General features: G+C 47.8%; 1 long non-coding RNA gene across 2 annotated transcripts in view; it reads right to left on the bottom strand.

Annotated features, from left to right (window-relative positions):
- Nucleotides 1–23,764, bottom strand: part of LOC129059535 (uncharacterized) — a 103,032-nt gene that overhangs the window by 48,182 nt on the left and 31,086 nt on the right. Inside the window, exons 3-4 of one of the 2 annotated variants that reach the window (XR_008525511.1) lie at nucleotides 747–845; nucleotides 438–578 (exon numbers count right to left, since the gene is read on the bottom strand). The exons of the other annotated variant lie outside the window; for it this stretch is intronic. This is a non-coding gene — a long non-coding RNA (uncharacterized LOC129059535). The remainder of the gene's footprint in view (nucleotides 1–437; nucleotides 579–746; nucleotides 846–23,764) is intronic. 2 annotated transcript variants of the gene reach the window in all.

The raw sequence follows: 23,764 nt of genomic DNA, 5'->3' as shown, positions 1-23,764 counted from the left end.
CCCAGCCTACACAAGGAACCCATTGTAAATAAATCAGCAGCCAAATTCTATCCATTGCACCTCTGCTGTTTTTTTCAAAGTGGCTCATCAGCCTCACTATCTCTGCCCCAGTTCAGCCCTCACCTCCTCATATTTGCCCTGCTGCAATAGCCTTCCTGGGGCCTCCAGGCCTCCTGTCTCCTGTCTCCTGCCTCTCCAATGCGGCCCCAGAAATGCTTTCCTGAACCATGGGGCAGATTCTTTCCTCCCCTCCAGGGACTCCCCTTTGTTACAGGGTGAAGCTCCAACTCAGCAGTCTGCCCTCAACATCCTTTCTCCATGTCATTGCCCACAGACCGCAGGCCTGAGCCCAGGGCACTGAACAGAATGGTCTATGTGTCACCTTTGCACAGATCTTCTTACTGCTCTGCACAGAGCCATAGGGCTCTTCCACTCACCAGTGACTTTGGGCAACTACTTGGCCATTTTTGTGCTTCCTTTGCTCCAACTATAGAATAGGATAATAATGGCCTTCCTGTCTCCCAGGGTCGGGCTGGAGGTCAAATGATGTAATGCCTGTAAAGCGTTCAGAAGAGTGCCTGGAATAGGAAATGCTCAGTGTTAAGTAGCACTAACAATTACGAACTTTGTCCACCTGCTTTTTGCAGCCAGGGCACCTAAGTCAAAGTGTGGGTGAAGGTTCAAGGGAAGATAATACACCCTGGACCCCATACCCACCAAACCGCATATGTCCTGAGCAGCCTCACCGCTGTTGGCTTCCATTGCAAGCCCGATATGGTGGGTGGAGCTTCCAGCGGGCACCACACTGAATGGATTGCAGGACATCTCTGGAGGATGGGCCAGGACTGTGGAACAGGGCAGAGAGGGCACTGCATGGGGAGAGACATCTGGAGCACATCTTTTCCAAGTCGAGGGCTAGGGCTGGAGGAATTTGTGGACCACAAAGCCCTCATCTGCTTCTGTCTGGTCCCCAGGGAGGCTAGGCGCATTCCTGTGGTCCAGGGTTTCCGCACTCAGACCTCCCTGCCCTTCCTTTACACTGCCCATCCATTGGCCTCCCAACAGGGGCATGCCAACCCCTCAGCTGATGCGCCTCTCTGCACTCTGGCCACACCTCACCAGCTCCAGGTGGATAGCTGGAGCCCAGCACCCCCAGGGAATAGCAAGGGTGGGGCGGGCAGGCATAGATGGTTCTAACTTCATCAGCCTCACAACCAGGAGACCATTATCAATAAGCCCTGCCTTGCATCTCGCCCACACTCCTGCTCCAACCTTTGGGGCTGCTTCCTTTCGCTCGCAGGGGATGAGAAGCAAGTGTTCCCATCTCCTGGAACAGCTCCCTGCATGGTTTCCCACCACGACCAACCCAACAGAGGCTCCTCGAGGGGAAGACATCCTGTGGACAGAGGGCCTGCAGCCAGTGCAGGAGGGAGGCTCCCGGTGAGGCTGTGCAAAGTGCATGGGATTCTTTGCCCCACCAGAGCAGGAGGGTCATTCTACACAAATTCAAGCCTCGCTGTAGAATTTGAAATATGATGGGGGAGAGAGGAACGCTCAAACCTGTCTGCTACAGAGCTTCAAAACGCCTCCTCACCCTAAGAACTAACTTCAGTCACTTGGAGATGCAAAGTTGGAAGCCTGAGGTTGGAGCATCAGTACTGCTACTTATAAGCTATACAGAGCCAGTCTTGACCTATTTGAGCCTTAGTTTCTTCACGTGCAAAATATATAATGTCCCGTGTCCTGTCTGTTTTGGGGGTTCTACGTTTATTCATTTGTTCAGCTACTAAACAATTTTCCAATGCCAAGCCTCACCAGGGCTGCTGGGAGGCCTCGGAAGGGCCCCTGGTGCCTCTGAAAACTCAGTCTAGCTGCTCTGATAACCACACAAGTTCATAGTTGTGAAAAAGTTTCATAAAAGTATGAAATACCAAACTACTAGCATCATTAACATGAAATGCCTAGCGTTGAAAGCCATTATACTGCTGAAAAGAGCAAAATATGTATTAGGTGAGTGCTTCTCAGAATTTAATGTGCATTTGAATCTCCTGGGGATCTTGTTAAAATTCAGGTTGCAGTTCAGAAGGTCTGGGCTGGGCCTGAGATTCTGCATTTCCAACAAGCTCTCAGGTGATGGCACTGCTACTGGCCTGGGGAACATATATTGCATAGCAAGTTCTTAGGTTAATGCTGAGCGATCACTGTTTGTTAAACCCAAAATATAAGTTAGTTTATCAGATCAGCTGATTGCAGAATTTGGCAGAAGGGGAATATAGGATGGAAAAGTTTTGATGGGGGGGTGCCTGAGACTGGGCAAGTTCTGGCATACAGGGCCTCCCTGAATGGTGGCTATGGAGGATGGTCTATGCATGCATAGTTGCTTTGCAGAGTGAGACACACGGGCATTGGAGGGAAACGGAGTCAGAAGAAGGGAACAGGTAAACACACTTCATGTGCTCCTCAGTCATGTATAGAATGCTTTGTGGAAAGGCAGGTTGGTTCCAAGTGCAAGGGGCAGATGCGGTCCGAGCACAAAGCTTGGGTACTTCTTTTGGAGTACCCTCTCCTCCCCACAAGAATTCAAGGGGAGGAAGCTGATCTTTTGCTGAACCTCAGTTGAAACTGTTTGGGTTGAGGGAATAACCAGGCATAAGCCAGAAGTATCCTCATGATGAGGTATCAACTCTTGGAGCCTGAGGCAGTGAACACAGTCAGGTCTCAGGGAAAGCCGGCTGGAGACTGATCTCTTCCTCAGGCCCTCTCTCTTGTCTCTTGTATTTGTTTCTCATTGTGTATTCTCCAAAGTGTCTACTGTAAGGCTGCAGAACGGGCCCAAGGAAGTCACCAGAAAGAGAGAGTTAATAAGTATTAGAGTCATAAATTTGACCTTGAAAGACACAGACAAGTCAGAGACATACTCCCGCTTTATGATAGGAGTAGAGGTGGAGCACCTGGAAGATTCTGTTCTTCACTTGATGAACTCTTTGCTCCAAAAATAAAGCCCACAAACTTGTTCAACAGCTGGAATTTTCCATGTGAAGAATGTACCTCGTCTGGCAGTTTACTTAAGCAGTTATTTGCAGCCTATAATTTTCACAAAAACAGTAGGGTGTGCCTGGCGGGAGATACAATCCCACTGAAACAAAACAATGAGAAAACTTTGGAACAAAAGATGCTCTGATTCCATTACAAAATCATCGACAATTCAGGGTCAAGGCCAACAAAAACGTGGGAAGTTTTCAAGCAGACTTGCGAGAAGTTGGGAGAACTCTGTTTCAGAGAGACTGAAGAATGCAGCCTGCAGGATGCCTGGGTGGGAGAGGGACGCTAGAAGCAGGGGGGCCAGTGAAGGGGTGGCTACAGAAGTCCAGGTGAAAAAGTTCTGAGGTCTATGGAAGTGGCAGCTGTGGCCCTTAGGAAGAGGGATCCAGGTGAAAACCTGCATAGGAAGAGCCAACAGGGCTGGGTAATCAATAAATGGAGGAGAATGAGGGTGCAGGAGACATCAGCAATCATGGGGTGCCAACCCCAGTAACTGAAGAATACAGTCCAGACACTGAGGAGAGGGCACAAAAGGGTGGACAGATTTTAATGTGCTGGAAAGACTTTGGGGTCATAGCAACTTGAAAGTAGTCTTCCATTTTTTTTATGTACAAGCAGGTCCTATATGTTCCTGGGAGAAAGATGAAGTGAATTAAAAGAGTATTGTCTAATTTAAAAGAGTATTGTCTAATGGTCTTAGCACTGAAGCTTTCCTTGCCTCCAAATAACATGAATCTAGCAGATCACATGGCACTCCTGAGAACCCACCAGCATACCCATGAGGCCAAAAGCAACTGGTGAAGCAGCCCCTGGAGAGGCTTGTAATTCTTCTCCCACAGGCTGGGGTTCATATTTGAAGCTACGAATGGTTTCCCCCATCTTCTTGATGCTGCTGGTATGCCTAAGACAAGTGCAGTAACTTGGGGACACCTCCTGTGCCTTGGTTGAGCTGCTCTGGAATATGACCGACTATCTCTTTGACTGGCTCCCAAGCTTCCCAAAGTGCATGTTGCTTGTGTGATGTATTAATCAAGGTTGCCTAATGTTAGCTCATGCAACAGAAATATCTCAAATCTCAATGGCTTCATGCAGAAGAGGTTTATTTCTCTCTCACAGGAAGTCCACAGTGACTATTTCTGGTCAGGCAACTCTTGCACTGCTCTCCTCAAATGGGAACTTGGACATTTCCCTCAAATGGGAACTTGGCCATTTTTGTGGCTCTGCCATCTTGCAGCTTTTCCTATTTTATGGCCAGGCTTCTAAGTGCCATGTAACCATTCAACTTACATTTCAAATCAAAGCTTCCCAAATATATCCTCCAAATTTGGTTTTAAAAATCCACATGATGGATTTTTAGGAAATAATTTAATATTTCTTTATGCAGAAAAAAATACTTTGAGGAGGAAATAAACTTTTGAAACCTGGTGTTATGAAACTGTCCACTCTTCTCTCCTGTACAAATGAGGCTAGGTTTATCAGTGAGCATCTAAACACCTGGATAAAAGGCTTCAGAAAAGTCATTTGGCCAGTGCCTTCTTCCCAGGAAGTCACAGGTTGAGGTTACATTCACTGAGCTTCTTTTCTCTTCCAGGTCCTTTCCTATGCACATAACCTATGTTATGTCTAATTGCAAAATACTGCAATGCATTCATTAATATGCCCATTTGCACAGAGGAGCAAACTGAGCTCCAGAGAGGTAAGGTGACTTGCTCAAAGTCACAAAGATCTTGTTATGTAGCAGTGCTGGGATTTGATCCCAGACAGTCTGGCTCCAAGACCCACACTTGTTTCATGACATAAGCCTGCCTTTGTCAGTGATCAAAACAAGACGGAACAAAACCAGAACCAGCAAAAGAGATGGCAATGGCTTCAGAGGCATCACACCCTTTCATGCAATTCATGGCAAATGGTAAATATTAGTGAGCTGGAGCCATCTCACCCCTTTGATAATAATTTCTGCTCTAGGTTCCCAATGACAGTAATTGAGGCTATAATTCCCATTTCCTGCATCAGCTATGAGTACATACAGACTGCAAAGCTGTGCGAAAACCAGCTGCCCTTTGCAGCAGGAGGTAGAATTACATCAGACTCTCTGCTCGCAGCCCTCTCTGCATTTACCAGCTCCAACCAAGGCAGCAGTGACACACTTGGGGCCTCACAGTGAAAGGGGACTTCCTGTTGGTGTGCCAGAGCCAGCTTTTACCAGCTTATATTGACCAACTGTGCACATCTCTTCCCAACTTGGTGTTCAATGTCATCATGTTGTGAGCTTTAAAATGACCATGGTGAGAGAATTTACCCCACAGGAATTGGTAAATGTCGTTTATCTGAGCCTTTTTAAAAACCCAACGACCTAGGTGATAATATTCTTGAGAAAGGTGGGGGTAGGGGACAGATGTGCAGTTGAGGAATGATGGAAAATAATAGTAATAAAGCAGTCAACATGAACCAAGTACTTACAATGTTCCTGGCACTGTGCTGAACTCATAAGGCATTATCTTATACAAACCATAGGAATCACATGATGTAGATATTATTATCATCTACATTTAAAAGGAGAAAACTAGAGTTCAGAAAGGTTAAGTAACATAGTCAGCAAGCCAAGATTCAAATACAGGTTTTCAATCTCCAATAACCCTGCCCTTTAAACACCACGCTGTGCTTCTTGGCGTAGCAGTGACTCTGGGATGTGGTCCACAGCGCCCTGCTTCAAAAGCACCAGAGTTAGCTTACTAAAATACAGATTCCAGGGCCTTGCGCTTTCTGTACTGAGTCCAAACCTTTGGGGTGGGGTGTAAGAATTTAGATTTGTATCAGGCTCTCTGGCTGATTCTGCTCCCTAATGGTTGCAAGCCAGGACCTGTGGGTTAAGAACTGGCCTCCAACAGGGCTCTTCCCACAGCTTCCCACAAAATTCAGGGGGAATCTGGCCAGAGAGTCAGTCTAGGACTTGGGTGGGGTTGGAGGAATTGGCCCAAGAGCCCAAGGCTAGGGAGTCCAGGCCAATTCCAGTTCCTTCCCAGATGCAGGCCAGTTCTCAGGTTCTGCCACTCAGTGGGCAGCAGGACAATGCAGTGCAGGGAGCTGGTGTGGGCTCAGGGGCTGGATACCTTGGGAGCTGTCGGGGGTCTTTGTTTTACTGTCATGAATAGTTGTGGGTTGAGATCTCAATTTTCCAATGAGTTTTAGTATGTGAACCAAAATCTGTTTTGTATTATTTTCTTCTTTGAATGGAGTTTTCCACATTTTGTAATAATAAAATCACCTTGGCAGGACAGCCAAGCAGCCTAAATAAAAACACTACCAATAAAATGGCATTTTACTAACTTTAAGCAAAGCAAATGTCATATTCTACAAGGAAAGGGAGCCCATCTAGACATGATTGTGATGAAAGCCAGCCCGCTTCTCAAAAGCAGCGCCTGCTCTGCCCTGCCCCACTAGGATTCATGGTACTCACTCACTCGCTCTCTCTCAAATGTGTTCTTCCACCAGAAGTCATGAAGAGTGATTCTGAAGACACCTGGGTTCTCCCCAAACCAGGCCCAGCTCAGGTCTTGACTGGCTCACAGCAACCACTTCTTCCATTGCCCTTACCCCAGTCTCTGCAGGGCACCACAGCAGCAATGTTGTAGACTCGAACCCAACTGTGGTCCAGGGTTGCCCTGGGATAGCTGGGTCAACTCTGCCTGACCAGGGTGGGCTTGATACTCCACCATTACCATGGAGAATTTGGATGAATGCACCATCACAGTGACTATGCAAATCTCAGACATTTATAGCTTAATGGGAATATATTTAGCAGATCTCTTATTGTGAGCTAGTTTAACTCAGGGAGAAGACAAAGCACCTGAGGACTCAGGATACATGGGGAAGAGAGAGATACTGGGAGCCTGCAGAAAAAACTTGCTGGGAAGTATTTCTGAGCTCTCTTCATGAAAGAGGGGCCCATAGATTTGCTTTGGAATAACTTTCGCAAGGTGAAGTGGGGTGTAGAATAGATGAACAAGATTTTCCAGGAGCTGCTCATTGTTGAAGCTGAGTGATGGGTACATAGGTGTGGTTTATGCTATTCTATTTTTGCAGGTGTTTAAAAGTTTCTATAATAAAAAGTTAGGAAACAAAAAGGGACTCATGGATAGAATCTATATCCCTATCCCAGTCCCCTGCTGCCTGGAAGGCTGGAGTGTGCATGTCACAGTGGCACAGAGCCAACAGGGAAAGGATGTACCAGCCCCAGGCACCCAGCTGCCCAGGCCACTTCATCTTCTGTCACACTCAGCTCCAGGCACTGAGGCCTCAACTAGCTAATCCATCCATCCATCCATCCATCCATCCATCCATCCATCCATCCATCCATCCATCCATCCCTCAACTCATAAATATGTATTTACTGTTCTCCTACTTCAAAGCCTACTCCATGCCAGGCACCTGAGTCCAGCAATCAACAAGACAGTCATGCTCCCTGGCTACATGCCCTCGCAGACAAGCTGAGGGAAAGAGACAATCAACACATGAACAAAAGAACACATGAACAAATACTTGAAGTCATTTCAGACTGATGAGGGGCATAAGGAAATAAACAGGAGGGTAGGAAAGTGGGGGGCTGCTTCTGCTAAGGGGGTCACAGGTGGCCTCTCTGAAGAGTGATGTTGGAGCAAGGATCTTAGCAAAGGGAGTCTGTGACAAAGTAGCTGGGAAAGCGTTCCAGGCAGAGGGAACAGCAGGTGCAAAGGCTCCAGGGCAGCAGTGTGCTTGGTGGGCTGCGGGGACCCAGGGGCGGGGGCAGCGGAAGTCTGAAAAGAACAGCAAGGAAGCCAAAGCGGCTAAAGTGCGTTAAGCAGGAGGAAGGAGTAGGAACTAACTCAGGGAGGGATCTGGGCAGGGCAGATCCCACTGAAAGGCGCTTGCAGACTCAGTGGGAGTTTGGATTTTACTCTGAGTGGAGCAGAAGAAATGCCACAGACACTCTGGTTTTCAGTGAAGACAGGAGACGTTCAGGAGCAAGAGTGCACAGGGCCTCCTTTTTGGGCTGCAGAGCTGGCTTATCAGATGGGATCAGGCCCCAGGGACGTGCCCTCCTTCAGTAGTCCATAGGCCATGAGTTCAGTCTCCAAACACAGGGCCATGCCCAACAGAAGTGAAAAAATTACCTGGGAGTCTCCCTGGACAGCTTCCCACCCCACCCCACTTCTCCTGCAGCACATGGGGGTCCCTGCCGCCCACACCCCCAGCCCTGGCTTCGTCAGGCCTCACTGGAAGGGCCCCCTCTCGAAGCCCACTCATCCACTCACTGCACACCCATGCCCTCACCTCCTGCATTTTCCATGTCTTCTTTGTGCTTTCCTCTGCCTGGCCTATTTGGTCAACAAGTAGCTGTTCTTAGACTCCATCATGAATTCTGGTTGTCCCATGAAGATTTTCCCAATTATTGAAGTGAAGAGGGGCTGCTACCCTCACCCACCACTGCCTGACAGTGTTCCTCATCTCTTTCGTGACATGTGTCATGACCTGCCTGTCATGCAGACCCAATCAGGGAGATGAGACCTGTTTGCACATCAGTGGCTTGAGGGAGGGGACTGTGCCCCTTACCCCTCTGGTCCTCCCAGGGGCTCCCTCTTCACACTTCATCTTGGTGGTAGCTTCTGGGCATCCAGGCAGCTCTAGGCGCCCTTTCTCCATGCTCACACCACATCCAGTACTTGCCACCTAGAGCACTGGTCTCGTGCCTCCATAACAACTGGGAGCTTCTCAAGAAAGAATGGCAACGCGCTGATGATGGCTGATAAATATTGAGTATTTCTAATGTGCTAGGCCCTGTACTAAGTGCATCTTATCCCATCAATCCTTTGAGGTGGGTAATATTGTTAACCAGCTTAAAGATGGGGGACCTGAGGCTAAAAATGTCCTACCAAAACCAATGTCAATGACCAGCAGAGCCAGAATTTGATTCGAAGCTTGCCTGAGCACTGAGATCCTGCTCTTGCTGTATGGTACCTCTCACATCCAACTCAAGGGCAGAGAAGGTGTAAATCACTTTTGTAACCCAGGGCCTGGCACAAGTCACTAGGAGTCCTGGAGGCTCATGACAAACATCTCCCTCCTGGCTGTCCAGCCCAGAGTCAGGCCCTGTTCTGGGGAAGTGGCCAGCAGAAAGGCCATGTTTACCCAGGTGCCAGGTGTAAAGGGCGGGGTGGAGCAGCCTCAAAGGCTGGGCACCTTCTCACAGAGAAGAGGCTTTCTTTGAAAACAAAGGGTTGGGCTGATGACCAGAAGGGCAGCCGGGAAGAGACAGCCCAGTTCAAAGAAAGCAGTTACAGGTGAGAGACTATTGAGAACAAAGGTGGGACAGCTGCTGTGCAAACCAGCCTGTGTTCCAGCCAGGCCAGCTCACCCTCAAGAACAGCCTCTGCCACCCTGCCAGTGTGGCCAGGTGGGAGACTTTGCCATGGGGACCAGCCACCCCTCAGGAGCAGGACATCCCCGATACCCTGGGAAGGCTTAGTTCCATCTCCTGGGAACAAAGGCCCAGTCCTCATGCTGCAGGTGAAATCTCTTCTGAGTGGATAGGCTCAGAGAGGCTGAGTAACTTGCTCAAACTTGCACTGTTTTTAAGAGCCAGGGCCCAGATATAACAAACCATAAGGTTGACTCCAGCCAACTATACACAGGTAGTTTTATGTTGTCATCTGTTCTTCCAAGCAAGGTTACCACTTATGTAGGCGCTAAATAATGCTAGTGCATGGTCTAGCATGAAATGAAACTTGCTGGAAACATACCTCATGCTTTGTCATCGTCATTGCTGCCATCATTTAATATTAATGGAATATTTACGGTGTGCTAATCACCTTGCATATATTATTTCACTGCCGCCTCACAATGACTCATGAGACAAATGTTACTATCCTCACTTTAATAGATGAAGAAATCAAAGCTCTGATAAGCTCTAGAACATGCCCAAAGCCTCACATGACTAGGTGGCAGAGTCAGCCTTCCCATTTATCAACAGTGACAGCAGCACTGGGACTGCCATGACAGCAGCTGCTTGCTCTGCGCTGAGCTAGAGAGGCTGCAACGGCTGCTGCTCTCTGTGAGTCAATCTCAAAAGTGCAGGCCTGAATGGAGTGCTGAATCAAGGGCTCCAGGACTGAGAGCTCTGAACACAGGCCTGCAGGGAGGACAGGGGTTACGTCAACAGGGGATTTCGGAGCCTAGCAAGCAAGAGTCAGGACCCAAGAGACAGTGACCAATCCCTCCCTGTCCCAGGTCATCTTTGCTCGGCCAAGAGGTCTCCTGGCACCCCATTTAGCCATCCTGACCATGCCTACCTACATCACAGGCATCCTCAGCAGTCCTCTCAGCCCCAACACCTGAATGGCAGTCAGAGACACTGCTGGATTTGTACCATCAACCCAGACCACACACTGCAGTCTGCCTAATGCCAGGAAGCTACCTAGACATTTGTAGAAGCTTCCAGAAAAGTCAGTTAAGAACACAGCTTTATCACTGGCCATCAGCCAGTAGAGGATTTGAATCCTGGCTCTGTCACTTATTAACGTGTTATGCTGGCCAAGTTATTTAACCTCTCTGTCCCTCAGTTGCCTTTTCTGTAAAATGGGAATAATAATAATATCTACCCCCAAGACTTACTAGAGAGATTAAATGAGATCACACATGTAAGGTTCTTAACATACTTCCTGGAACACAGTAAATATTAAACAAACAAATAATAAAGCTAGTTAACTTTGATCCAATCTGACCCTTCCATGTGTCCCATAAAGTAACTGGCCAAATAGCACTGATCTGGAAGTCAGAAATCTCAAGTCTGAGTTTAGCCAAAAGACCACACATCTCTGGGCCTCAGCTTTCTCTCCTTTAAGATGGAGATGTTGTCACCATCCCTAGCCAATATTTAACAAAATATCTATGCTGATGATGCATAAGAAAGATTTTTGAAAAGTCTGAAGCCTCGAAGCATGGGTTAAAGACAGGCCCAGGGCTGGGGCATCTGATATAACTGAGAAGCCAAACTGGTGAAGAAAACAGCCTTGTTTTTAGTCTGATTTGCCACCAATATGCACATTCAGGGAATTTGCTCCATAGCAAAGAGACTTCCTCCTGGTCCCAACATCCTCCAGCTAGAGGCTCCTCTCTCCCACTGAGCCTCTGCAGCCCAGAACAGTGTGTGAACCCATCACTGAAACCTTTGCCTTCTTGGTAACTTCAAGCCAGGTCCAAAATGGAATGTGACAGCCAGAACACTAACTGAATGGTCCAAATTGACAGATATTTGCTGCACCTCAGGGTGGAAATCTTTGCAAGAATGTGAGGCTGCTGTAAACACCAAACACTGAGTCTGGCATTGTGCAAGGAGAACCGAGAGGGTGCTCATGACTCTGCGGTCCTTTCCCCCCAGATCTTAGGGGCACAGCACACAGAAAAAGGATGCTAATGGATGAGGCAGTGGAGATTGAGTGGGCCCTGGAGAAGAGGGCAGATGCGTATTCATGCCGAGTGCTGGGCACACAGTGGTGAACATGACCATCCAGTCCTCACAGAGCCCACGGTCTGGCAGGGCCAGTCACCAAACAAGTCACTGTGTGGTGTCAGTCAGTGCCTCTAAGGAGGAGGCACTCACAGGGTTCCTGGGGAGAGAGTAAAGAAGGAGAATGGAGTAGACTGGAGAGTCAAGGAAGGCTTCCTGGAGAAAGTGATATTTTTGCTGAGAGGTTAACCAGGCAGAGACGGGTTGTGGGGAAAACTGTGGGTAGTAGGATGCCAGTTATGTTACCAGAGCTTGTTTTAAAATGCCCACCCTGTTAGAACACAGCAGGGCCAGGTGCGGAAACAGCTCCTTGCAAACTAAGCAAGTGTATGGTCTTGGTATCTGCAACCTCAGAAGGTAAGAAAAGGCAGCTTCTCACCCTTTGTCTGCAAACAAAAGGGAGGCCTCACTGGGCTGCCTTGTGGGGTTGTCTCTGAGGCATTCTTGGCTCAGAGATGGAGGCATGCTGAAGCATCCCTGAGTAGTGATTGAACATTTCAGGTTTGCCTTTGGGGCAATTCCTCTGCAGAAGCTAATGTGGAGTTCTCACAGAGCAGCTCCACATTTCAGACTTCTGTCTTTCACACTTCAGACAAAACAACACAAGCCTGTGCATCTGCCTCTGCTATTTGCCCGTGGGCCCCTGTCCGGTATTACATATTACTGTCTGGTTCACTGCTCACAGTGAATGGCATTTTCATAGCCATTTCTATAATTACTAAATTTCTTGAGGCCTTTTATTTTCTAGCACTGATGAGAGTGCGAAGGGGCTGTCGGAGATGATGAATAAACTCAAGTACATTCAATCAAAAAGAAGTTGTTTTCCCGAAGAGGGTCCTGTGTGTGACTCCATTCTGGCCCTGTGTGAGCCACAAAGGAGGCTGGTTTGGTGTTGAATAGCCTTTCTCAAAGGGTGCTCCTGGGAGCCCCAGCTTCAAGCCACGCTAACACGTGTTTTGTGAGAATGGGATCCCAAGGTCAAATTTGTTTGGGAAACGCATGATTTAACAATATTGTACAGGCTTCCTGGCTTTGGTACTTCTCAGAGCCTTTCCTATGTGGCTGGGCATTGAAAATCTCCAGGAGGAGGACACAGCACCAGGCATGGTCCAGACTCTCCTGACTGTAAGAATAAAATGGTCCATTGCTTTTCTACAGATGTCATAACAAAGTACCACAAACTTTGCCTGTGGCTTAAAACAATAGAAATTTGTTATCTCAGTTTGGAGGCCAGGAATCCAAAATCAAGGGATTGGCAGGGCTGTGTTCACTCTGAAGGTCCCAGGGAAGAATCCACTCTTGCCTCTTCTCACCTTCTGGTGGGTGCTGGCAATCCTCAGCCTTCCTTGGCTTATAGATGCATCACTCCCATCCCTGCCTCTGTCATCACATGGCATCCTCCTTGTGTCTCTGTGCCTTCACATGGCCTGCTGATAAGGACACTGGTCATTGGATATAGGGCCTACCCTAACCCAGCATGACCTCGTCTTAACTTGGTTACACCTGCAAAGACCCATTTGCAAATAAGGTCACATTTAGAGGTACCAGGCATTAGGACATGGACATATCTTTTGGGAGGATATTATGGAACCCACTAGAGATAAGTTAGACAAAAATGAAAAAGCAGGAAGCAGTTCATGAGGTGGCTCAATGTATAGACTTTGTAGCCAAATTCCCAACCCTGCAATTGCTATGATTTCCAGCAAGTTAGTAAAGGCAGTACCTCCAGGCTCATCTTTCTCATCTGTATGTAAACATCCTAACACCTATCTCTTAGAATTGTTGCAAGATTAAAGAGATAAATATATAAAGCATGGAGCCCAGTGCCTGGGCACACAATAAGGATGTTAAGCAAAAGAGTGACATGGTCAGATTAAATTTTTAGAAGGAAATAATCACTCTTGTTTCCATGTGGAGGACAGGTTGGCAGGGGCAAGACAGTTTCTCTTTTGATCTTGCTGGGTTCCATCTCGAGTTCACCCAAGGATACACTCCATATAGCCCATCCAGCCGCACATGAGGAATGCCCAGATCTGGACCACATGAGGACCTGCCGAGGGAACATGGAGCATGGGCTGCCTATTAGTCTGCCGGCTCAGACACTACCAAAGGCCATGGCCTATGCTACCAAGAGTTTTGGGGGCTGTCTCCTTTAAAAGTGGGAGGGACAGTCCTTTATTTTGTACCTTAAAGGATGACATTGGGAATGAATGAGAAAATGCACAGCAAAAGCTTTGCAATATGCAATTCAGTGTTCAGGGTGTATATGTGGCGGGGGGCGGCGGGGGGTGGTTATGTTCCTCAAAATACTGCTCCCAGCAGGTCACCAGGTGCCCCACTTAGGCATAGGCACTCTGGCTAACTTTGGTAACAAGGAGGGTGAGAACAGGATAGGGGTGATTATCAGAAAAAAACTCCCAAGATGTGAAGGTGTTGAACCTCAGGATGTGACCTAGATGGAGCCATCACCAGCCATGTCACTGAAGATTTGGTTCCCAGTAATCAGAGATGATGAGGGGAGAGCAGGGTGGTACACAGCCTGGGCCAAGTGGACCAGGGCAGGCAGGCTGAGCATCAGTCCCTGGGGGTTCTTGACTGGAGGCCTGACAGCCCACACTCTGTGGAAGATGGGTGCTACTCGGCCCATTACCACTGGAACTGGTGGCTGACAATACTCTAGGAGTGGGGAGAGCTGCGTGTCACCAGGTCACTCTGTGCAGATGACAGTGGAGGATGGCCCATATCCAGATCTATAGGCAGGATGGAGCCCAGCAGAGCTGCCTCCTGATTCCAACGCAGGAAAGTGAGCTCCCCCAGGTCCCAGGCCCCCTGTGATTTATGAGACCGTGTCATGCCTCAACCTGCACCAAATCTGCCTTAGCAGCTGGGAGCAGAGGCAGGCCTGGCGGGCCTCAGAGCACGTGCACAAGTGGCATCCACTGTGTTGTTACTGGCAGGTGCACCCCTGCTAGAGCTGCAGCTATGGGGAGCCATGCAGAGGCCCAGGTAGGCACCCAAAGCCTGAGGGGACTGCAGAACTCTCCCTCAGACAGGGTGCCTATGAAGAGAGGAGGGTGCCTGCACCATTGAGAACAGTATTTACAACCTGGGCCACAAAATATAAAACCTAAGCCTGGGCCTTAGGGCTGGAGACAGCCAGGGAGGAACACAAGGAACAGCAAACATGCAGGGGCCACCAGACATCTGCCCACGGGGGCCTCTCCCGGAGGTGGGCTCTAGAGGTTGGGCACCCTCCTTCATTGCTATCCTCGGCCCCTAGCATAGCGTTTGAAGTTTAGCAGCCATTCACTCAATATTTGGCTGACTAAGATTCACATTTTCAGTCCAATACCATTTTCTTTTCTTTCTTTCTTTCTTTCTTTTTTTTGAGACAGAGTCTTGCTCTGTCACCCAGGCTAGAGTGCAGTGGCATGATCTTGGCTCACTGCAACTTCCCACTCCTAGGTTCAAGCAATTCTCCTGTCTCAGCCTCCCAAGTAGCTGGGATTACAGGCGCACGCCACCAGGCCCAGCTGATTTTTGTATTTTTAGTAGAGACGGGGTTTCGCTATGTTGGCCAGGCTGGTCTTGAACTCCTGACCTCAGGAGTTGGCATCCCAAAGTGCTGGGATTACAGGCATGAGCCACAGTGCTCAGCCCAATACCATTTTCTAAGTGCAGGACTGCAAGGCCATGTGTCAAATGCTGGTGGGGACTCAGAGATAACAAAATGAGGGGCAGACAGAATTAAAGGGAATAAGGCTTCAGGCCACGGAGTTGAGATTCTGTCTCCACCATTCAGTGGCTTTGTAACCCCTCAGAGACTCTATCTTCTCATTGGTAAAAACAGGGTGTCAGGATAGCTTTTGATACAAGCTTTCAGAGAGCACTGCAAAGTGTAATAAGAGACTGGATATTAAAGAACCAGATAATAATGCATGCTGCATGACTAAGAAGCTCCTCTCTCAACACTTACCGAGCAGGTGGCTGTGAGCATTGCTGAGACCCTCACTGGGCAGTCTATCACTGTGTGGCACAGAGGGAGTCTTCAGTCCATGCTGGCTATTACCATTGTTTTTAAAATCAAGTTATGAAATATAGAACATGTTATACAAAATAAAATGCACAGATCTCACGTGTTCCAGTTGATGAGTGCTGACAATTGTACAGACCCGATTTCCAGTCACCCTGGAAGTTCCCTCGTGCCCTTTTTCAGTCACGCTCTGCCTCCTTGCTCCCAGAGGCAACTTTTCCATCATCGTAGAAAAGTTGTGCTTATTCCAGTACTTCATGTAAATGGAATCATGTCATGTATCTTTTGGCCTCATTCTTCCATGTCTGGCTTTTTTTTTTTCCCAGCATGATGTTTTTGGGGGATTCATCCATATCGTTGCAGGTGTTAGTAGTTTGTTCTTTCTCCTTGATGCATAATATCCCATTGTAATGTATACATCACATTAAAAAATCTATTCTCCTGTTGATGAACACTTGGTTTGTTTCCAGCTTCTGGCTATTATAAATAGGTTTGCTATAAACATTCCTGTACAAGTCTCTGTATGGACTTATGTTTTTACTTCTCTATGGTAAATAATTAGAAATCAAATCACTGAGTCATATTATAGATATATTGCCAAACCTTTTCCAAAGTGGTTTTATCATTTATGTTCTTACCAGTATTGTATGAGAGTTCCATTCATTCCATATCCTCACCAGCATTTGGTGTTACCCATCCTTTTTATTTTCATCATTCTATTGGGTGTGAATTAATATTTTATGATGGGTTTGATTTGCATTTCCCTGATGACTAGTGATCTTGAGCATCTTTTCAAGTGCGCATTGGCCATTCACATATCTTCCTTTGTGAGATCTCCATTCTCATTTTATAAATTAACTTGTTTGTCCTTTTTTCTGATCCATAGAAGTTTTAAAATATATATTCTGGATATAATTCCTTGATCAGATGTATGTATTTCAAATATATGTATTTCAAATGACTTATTCATTTCTCTATTGGTATCTTCTGAGGATGAAAACAAGAAACTTTTACTGTTGATGACCAATTTATTCTTGTTTCTTTTTACGGCTAGTGCCCTTTGTATTCTATCTAAGAAATCTTTGCTTACCCCAAGATTATAAAGATATTCTTTCCAATATCTTTTTTTCAAGAAGCTTTTTGATTCCAGGTTTTACATTTAGGCTTATGATCCATCTCAAATTATTATTATTTTTAAAAACTGTAGTGGTTGCTCAGAGCCATAAGGAAACACTCAAGTTCTTTATAGGATCAGACTTTTCTTAAGCTTCAGGCTGAAGATAGTATCATTTCTAAGAAAGGACTTCTGCTAGAGTCATGGCTTTGACCCATCCACGTAGTTCTGCTGACTGACAACAGGCCACAGAGAGCTGGCTTAAGAACCACCAGCCAAAGAAAAAGCTAAGTTGATTTCCCTGTGTCCAACCATGGGGCACTAGGCCGATTGTCACTAACTCAGATCACCACAATGTGACCTTACAGTGACCATGAGAACCATAGCAGGTCCCAGCCTAGGGCCTTATGGTGACCATTAGGAGACAGCACTGAGGGTGTCAGGTGACCCTCACCCCCTTGAAGCCCAGCTGGTTGTTAGAGGCCTCCCTGCACTGACAACTTGGTAGATAATGTGATTTAGGCAGCTCCTCATAGGTAGATGCAGACCTAAAGGTGGCGAGGCCTGATTGCTGTGAATGTCAGAGTCCCCGGCATGGCCCAGTGACCATCTGGACAGTTGGGGTGGCAGGTCCAGGGCAAGTTGAGGTGGGAGCCTGGGTCAGAGGCAATGGGAAGCCGTGAGGGGATGGGTTTCTCATGAGGCCAGGAAGAGAGGCCTTTGGAGGTTGTGATCTTGGGAACAAATGCCTGCAGCCCAGTTTTTGAGAGCCTAACCCTGGCAGCTCACCTGGCAGCCAGGAGCCTGCTGATGTATTCCTATCACTCTGGAGATACACCAGGAACAGCTCTCTTTCAGGCCCTGGGAGAAGGCTGCTGGCACGTCCTGTGTCTCCAGGAAGCACTTGCCTACAACCTCAATGCCACTGGCTCTGCTGGCACATCTGACATACAACTTGTCTACCTTCCCGTTATGTAGGACCTGGTACTCTTATCATGGCACTGGCCCAGGGGATGAGAGGGTGCAGTTGGGGCTCACAGAAGGACAGGGTCCTGTTTCTGGCAAAGGAGGTTTTCCAGCTGGGCACACTCCCACTGGTCTAACTCCTCAAAAAGGGAAAAGATGTGCCAAGGTCATGAGCCAGCAAAACACGCAGCCAGCATGGCTCTCAGACAGCCCTTGACTCAAGGAGCTGTGACCACCCTGTGTGGGCAGCACCAGAAAATCACCACCTACCAAGCCCAACAACCCTTGCAGAGCTCAGCAGAGCTGAGCTGAGCCAAGCTGAGCTAGCACTGTGAAGGGGCAGCCTCTGCGTTGCCTCTCTCCTTTGGAGGGAACCATTACCTAAGGCGACCTGTGACACTCAGGGTTAATCTGGAACTTAGAGTTTTAAAAAGCAAAGTTCCTTCCTCTGAGTCTCTTAAAAGAGACACATTCCAGCATCATTTCTAACTCAAATAATTTTGGATGTCAATTGTATGTCTTTAATGAGCCCAGAAATTTTCATAATTATCCTTTTTTTCAAAACCATAATTATAGGTTAGAGTACATGCTACAGACAAGAAATTTAAATAGAGCTTTTTAAACACGTAGGCATTCTGCTTCTTTCTCTTCTTAAAAAATTCAATTATCCTTCTGTTACCTTTCTTTTCTCCTTGAGGTAAACACTGGGAGACGAAATTTTAATTGTCCAATGCCTCATCCCCAGGGGCCCTTTCCCAGCCCCATCTCCCTGATCCTTCAGTTCATACCCAGCTCCCCTGTGGCTGCACTGGGCATAGTGATTGGCAGGAGGTGGAAAGGCTTGCCTGGAGCTGCTCCCCAGTATGGAAGACCCAGGCTAGCCCTGAGCATACCTGGAGGCCTCCCACAGGTGTACAGGGAATGAGTGAATGAAGCCTCAATAGGAACTGGGACAATGTGGCAGAGTTTCCCAGATGGGTCTCCTCCAAGGTTAGAACCTGCCTCCAGTGACAATCCAGGACCTGTCCTAGTTCCATCATGTGGATTTGCTTTGGCAGGTAGGGAAGGGCCCAGCAGAGACAGCACAGGGACCCAAGGAGACCATGATTCTAGATTTAATCATTCATTCATTCATTCACTCACCCAGCATTCACTGAGCATCCCTGCCCTTCTGGAATTCACTGCCAGGACTGTCTCTCTTTTCCTTCACACCTACTGTGTATCTGGCACAGAATTTGGCACAGGTGATCCAAGATAAGTGATCTTTCTCACTCAGAGCACCTAACATCCTGACAGTACTATCAAGTTTTGCATTAAAGTGGTCCCTAGATGACCCACGTCCCCAGCTTGCCCTCAACTGGTAGCAGAAGGCAGGGCTCTGCCTCACCCCTCTTTGGCTCATCTCCTGCGCACCAAGTCAATCTGGTCCCTACCTGGTGGTCTTGCTGCAATGCATTCTGCTGACACTTCCTGACATTCCCAGATATTTGACACTGAGCTTGAGCCAGGCACTTTCTGTGCATGTGTTGCACTGTTTACTTTCCACAGTCGCCCTTGGGCTTTAATGCTATTGCCATGCCCATTTGTGGGTGATGACACTGAGGCTCAGAGAGGTCAATGTGCAGCAGGATTTGCCCTGTGTCATGGCAGATGGTAAAGACTGCAGACTTGTGTCCTCTTCAGTTAGGACGGGCTGTCTCAGCTGTGAAGGGGCAAACATCCTGCTTTTGGAGAGACTTCTGCATTTTCTCTCTTGCCAAGTGACTAAGATTAAGAGCTGACCTCCCTCCCATCCCAGAGCTGCTGGGAATTTGTTTACTTCTGAACCCAAGGGCCCATATCCTGGAGAGAAGTTCGGGGCAGGAGCAAAAACATGTGGCCAGCATCAGAGGAGAGACTCCCAGGAGCCTCTGTCCTCTGGCTGGGGTCCAAGAAGAAACACAGTCGCCTCCAGCACAGGAGATGGGAGGAAAGTGCCAGCACAGCTGCCCAAGGTTGGGGGCTGGCCAGAGAGAGGCCCCTGTGTGTGGGAGGCAGTGCATTCTCAGTGTTGAGCAGGGGCTGAAGGGAGAAGGACCACCGAGGCCTGTGCATGCATCATTTTGGCATACCAGGGTCAGGAGGGCTGGGGCTGTGCCCATTGCAACCCACCACCTGCAAGGTATGCTGGGAAAATACAGGGAAAGAAAACAATTATCTGATCCCAGGAAACCCAGCAAATTTTTTTGTTGTCAAATTCTTATTGAGAACAGACTCCGTGCCAGGCACCAGATTTGCTCTCATAGATCTTACATTCTTGTAGAGGAGATTGACAATAAGCAAGAAAAACATAAAAAGCACAAGAATTTCAGATGGCTGCGAAGACAGAGCAGGGCAACAGCACAGAAGGGCTTTGGAGGAAGGGAAGACCCCTACCTTAGACTGGATGGACAGGGATGGTCTCTGCAGAGGGGACTTGGAGTTGACTCATGAATGACAAGGAGCAGCCACCCCGCAAGTATCCAGGGAAGAGAGGTACAGGCAGAGGGACCAGCTAGCGCAGCTGCCCGAGGCAAGGCGGGAACAAGGTTGGTGCTTTGAGGAGCAGGAAGATGCAAATGCAAAGCTGAGGGCTGCCAGGAGGAGAGGTGGGTGATGGGCCCGAGCGGCTGGCTCATGCCCAGCCTGTATGTTTTCTCAGTGAGGAGCTGGGATTTCACACTCAGTGGCTTGGGAAGCCTTTGAAGAATTAAATTCTAAAATCATCCATCTGGGCTGGGCGCGGTGGCTCACGCCTGTAATCTCAGCACTTTGGGAGGGCAAGGTGGGTGGATCACCTGAGGTCAGGAGTTCGAGACCAGCCTGGTCAATATGGTGAAACCTCGTCTCTACTAAAAATACAAAAATTAGCCAGGCATGGTGGCATGTGCCTGTAGTCCCAGCTACTTGGGAGGCTGAGCAGGAGAATTGCTTGAACCTGGGAACTGGAGGTTGCGGTGAGCCAAGATCATGCCACCGCTCTCCAGCCTGGGTGACAGGCAAGATTCTATCTCAAAAAAAATAAAATAAAAATAAAAGTAAATAAATAAATAAAATCATCAATATGGCTTCCACGTGGCTAATGAATTTCCAGGGAGCAAAAGGCAAAGTAGAGTAATGGGAGGTGACAGAGTTCTTATTTTAATACTATTGTTTGCAGCCACTTCTGGGGAGCCATTTTACATCCCTAAATATGTAAATATATAAAGGAAGCTTAAAGATTTCCAACGGGGAGCTGGTTTCATCTTCATGTACCTCAAGGTGAAAACTGTTCAAATGGCTTTAACCTCCACAGCCCTCCCTCCACAGAGCCTGTGGCTAGGATGGGGCTTCTGGAAGCCTGTGTGGGCGGGACACATCTGTGTACTCAGCGGTTCAATAAAAATAGTTAATACAGCACACCAGGCCGCCCAGGAGACCCGTGGTGTTTCATCCAGAAGCCAAGAGTCTTCTTTAAAGTCCCTCCCAGTCTCTGTGCAGGCCCAGCCATTCATTCCTACCCACCGTGTGGCTGTTTGGCTTCCTGTGAGACATTCTGTCTAGGAAGACGCCCCTGGCAGGGTGGAAAAGGTGGGCTCGGCGCCTGGAGCTCACCAGGCACACCCTCATCGCAGCCTTTCAAGTGGGTCTCCTAAACCACTTGGTAAGGAAATGCTTTTTTTTCTCCAGAATGTTTCATTCGGCCGACCTCAGAAACCTGCAGGACAAAGGGTCTGAGAGGCTTATGGCTTGTCTGGGAGGCTGGGGAGGCCCATCGCCCCACACGCCCTCACACTGTGAGGGGCAGGGACCCGGCAGGCCTCATTCAGGTTGTGGACAGTTGCTCCCCGACAGCCCTTCCTCCTCTATTCCCTCAGACCCCCTCCTCTCTCCCATGGCAGGTGCCCAGACAGGTTGCTGCAAAGTCAGGAGGGCAGCTATGTTTCACTCTGGTGTCAATTCCATTCAGTTGGTAGTGGCTGCTTGACACGGGTGGTGTCAGGTGGTAACAGGGCTTCAGAGCCTGTCTTGCCTCAACAGGAAAGAGTGAAGTGATGGATTAGTGATATCTGCCCTGAGCACAGGAGAAGACTATGGAGGTACACATGTCAATCCTACCCAAGGCTGGCAAGTCTGGACACATTAGAGAGACCTGGCATACCACCACATCTTCCTCTCCTTTGTGGCTGAGCCTCTCAGAGGCTACTGAGTCACTAGGCAGAACCAGTCCCCATATTCCAATCAGTTCCCCTCAATGTGGGGCTCACAGGGCAGCCCCTACCAAGGAGAACTGCTCAGCCTACTCAGGCCTGACCCATTCCTTTCTTTGACCTCATGCAAAATTCACTAACTGTATAGCAACTGAAACAGGTTTCCAACCCAGAGTCCTCTTGTTGACATCTACCACAGTAGGCTATGCAGCCTTTAGATCCCTGCTAATATACCAAGCCAAATGTAGAAGTTTAAATTAAATATAAATATGAAGACAGTTTAAATTTTTAAAAAACCACAAACATCTTAAGTTATTAAAATTCCACTCACAAATAGAATCAAACAAGGAAAACGTACACTGAATGATGGAACCAATGAAAATGCATCCCAAACACAAACACTTTTGAAATGTAAGATAATTTGTTTTGAGCATTTAATTTGATCTTAACTGGTATTAAGGTTTCATCTTCAAAGGAGGAAAATTTAAAGCACTTAGAGGACCTTTACTCATTGGACCTTATATTCTAATCCAAATCTTCAGTCTTCAGCTCAGTGGAAGGCAGGCAGGATCAAATCCATCTCCATTGGAAAACAAATATTCATCTCTAAGTTGAGTGGCAGGTTTAATTAGCAGCTACATTCTATTTTAATTGCTAGATTATTAGCAGAAACAGCACCACCATGGATGACTGCACTGCATGTAAATTTGGAGTGAGATACTCTGCTATGTAACTTTTTCCAAAGAGATTAAGGCATACAAGAGGACAGCTCCTCTAAGCATTCAAAGACGGCATTTCCTACCTTCCCCGTGACTTCTCTGTCTGGGGCACTTTTTAATAGCAAATAACCCTCTGAAAGGACAAAGTGGGATCAAATTCTTGAACACTAAAAGAGCCTCCTTAAATCTATAACCCATCTGGATTGTCTATTTTTCCACCTGCATGATGCCGATTATTCAAAGTAAGTTTAATCAGAAAACTGATCAAGCCATTCTCAGGGCAGCACATTTGATTCTGTGTGAAACACTGGCCCTCCTTGTTGGCTCCTCCGAAAAGAATCCCACTGCCAGACAAAGAACTAGCACGAGCTACGAGCTACTGCCTATCTTTTTTTTTTCTTTCTTTTTTTTGAGACAGCGTCTTGCTCTGTCACTTAGGCTGGAGTGCAGTGGTGTGATCTCAGCTCACTGCAACCTCCTGCCTCCTGGGTTCAAGCAATTCTCCTGCCTCAGCCTCCTGAGTAGGTGGGACTACAGGCGCATGCCACCACACCCGGCTAATTTTTTTGTATTTTTAGTAGAGACGGGGTTTCACCGTGTTAGCCAGGATGGTCTCAATCTCCTGACCTCAGGATCCGCCTGCCTCGGACTCCCAAAGTGCTGGGATTACAGGCGTGAGCCACCGCGCCCGCCCTGCCCACCTCTTTTTTAAAGATTTGTTAGCTTGAAGAACACAACTCACGTAGCTCTTGGGCAGGACTCTGGACTTCTCTGAGCCATGTTTCTGGGCTGCTGCAGGGTTGAGTGGAAGGCTCCTGACACCAACCACACTTGAGCAAGGGCCAGATGATACATGGACTCTGCAGCTGTTCAGCAACTGTGTCAGAGTCCATGCCCTGTGCTCAGCACTCATCTACCTAATCTCACTTAAGCCTTACACAACCCCAGGTGGAATATGTGATTTCCACTTTACAGCTCTAGAGGTGCGGGCACGAAGTCTAAATCCAGCATCTTTAGTTTTAGACATCTTGCAAGATTTGGGGGCAGGTAATAAGGAATCTTGCAAAAAGAGCAGGGTCATTTATAGAGTAGCCAACTTGTCCCGGTTTGCCTGGGACTCTTCTAGTTATAGTATGGAAA

Source organism: Pongo abelii, chromosome 4 (genome assembly GCF_028885655.2).
Source record: "Pongo abelii isolate AG06213 chromosome 4, NHGRI_mPonAbe1-v2.0_pri, whole genome shotgun sequence".
NCBI lineage: Eukaryota > Metazoa > Chordata > Mammalia > Primates > Hominidae > Pongo > Pongo abelii.
This window is presented reverse-complemented; position numbering and strand designations above follow the sequence as displayed.